The sequence below is a fragment of the Triticum aestivum genome, chromosome 2A (assembly GCF_018294505.1).
Source record: "Triticum aestivum cultivar Chinese Spring chromosome 2A, IWGSC CS RefSeq v2.1, whole genome shotgun sequence".
In the NCBI taxonomy this organism is placed as follows: domain Eukaryota; kingdom Viridiplantae; phylum Streptophyta; class Magnoliopsida; order Poales; family Poaceae; genus Triticum; species Triticum aestivum.
The window spans coordinates 615,474,486-615,476,100 of record NC_057797.1 but is presented as its reverse complement, the minus strand read 5'-3'; the positions used below and the strand labels follow the sequence as shown (position 1 = coordinate 615,476,100).

General features: G+C 53.4%; 1 long non-coding RNA gene across 1 annotated transcript in view; it reads right to left on the bottom strand.

Moving 5' to 3' along the window:
- Window positions 1–905, bottom strand: part of LOC123189774 (uncharacterized) — a 2,861-nt gene extending 1,956 nt beyond the window's left edge. Inside the window, exon 1 of the long non-coding RNA XR_006495985.1 lies at window positions 820–905. This is a non-coding gene — a long non-coding RNA (uncharacterized lncRNA). The remainder of the gene's footprint in view (window positions 1–819) is intronic.
- Between the last annotated feature and the right edge of the window lie 710 nt (window positions 906–1,615).

Genomic DNA, 1,615 nt, shown 5'->3' with positions numbered 1-1,615 from the left:
CTCTCTGCTCTCTCTCATCCTCTACAGCAGCATCGCCCAGCATGCCCTCTCCAGGCACCCATCGCCTCGAACACCACTCTGTTGCTGCTTAGACCAGCACCGTGGCCGCACTCAGATGCAACAGCAGAGAGTGGGAGAGTTCAGAGCAAGCAGGGGCATCTGAGAAGTAGAAGGAGCAGCAGCAGAGGCGTGAGGACAGAAGTAGCAGCAGCAGGGTAGCTCGAGCAGGTGTCCAGAACTCCAGACACCATTGGCTGTGGTCAGACGCGCCGGCTGGAGGGAGACCACGCGGATGACCAGACACCCTCCTGGTGTGGTCTTGTGGTGCTGACGGTGCTAGTTGTATGTGGCCTCAACAGGAACTCGCCACCGTGCCGCCGGTCGGTCACCGGAGGCACCACAGCCGGCGACCGCCTTCCTCACCATGCGCCCCTTCTCCTTCTCCTTGCTTCCTCTCTCCCCCACGCCCCTGCCCATCTCTTTCTCTGGATGAGAAGGCCGCCGCCGCCACCGGAGCAAGCCCTCGCACCACCCGCCAGATCCCTCCCTCACCTTGCGCCCCTTCTCCTTCTCCTTTCTTCCTCTGTTTCCTCTCTCCCTGAGGCCCTTATCTCTCCTTCTCTGGATGAGCAGGACGCCGCTGGCACAGGAACAAGCCGCCGCACCAGCCGCCAGTCGACGCCGCGCCCAGATCTGCCCGTCTTCCTCGCGCCGCCACCGCGCCTCACGTCGCCCGCCGGCCGCCTGCCCGTTCCCGCGGGTTAGGCATCTATATCGGGTTGGGGGAGGGGAGGGAGCGGGGAGGATGGTGGTGGTCACCTCCGGTGCGAGGCGAGGTCGAGCGGCAGGGTGGCCTGCGCCAGTGCCAATCGAGGCGAAGCGGTAGGGGCTATGCAGCACCTGTTCGGGACCTTTTTTTTCTATCGCGAATCGTTATCGTTATTTCACTTAGGGACGTGAGTGCGGGTTGAATACCTAAAACAACAGGAACTATTTTGGAAAAAGGGCGCGACGGTGAACCCGGAGACCTAATCCGTGCTTTATTATTAGGGAGAGATTAGGGAAAGACTAGCAATAGGGCCCATGCATTGCAACGGGTATAAAATAAATTTAAGAATTCATGTGGTAATCGAGAGTTTACCTGCTGGCAGTATCAATTTGTAGGTTCCAACGCGTCTGCTTCTGTTTTATCTTCCCTTTGGTCTGAAACTATTGGGAAATCATGCCACTGTCGTTAATAATAAAAAGACAATAGTATTTAGATATGTATGTGAAACTGGCCTATAAAGAATGACTCAATGATCAAGCTGATCAATCATGGCAGATTTATGCTACTTCCAGAGATTACACAAAGAATGAATTATTATATTTGATCGTTGTCCACCACTTCAGCCATTTATGCACACCAAACCTGAGCGGCAATCATCCTCCAGATCCAATCCCATTCCGTAGTTCTCCTTCAGATCCTTACACAAGGCATCTATTTTTCCTATCTTTTAGGCATCAATAATAATACCACATACTAACTCCATGCTACACTGAAAGTGTTGAATTATATTGCCTTAATTTTTAGACCTTCTAGGTGATGCTTTTTCATGTCTAGAATTGACCCTCG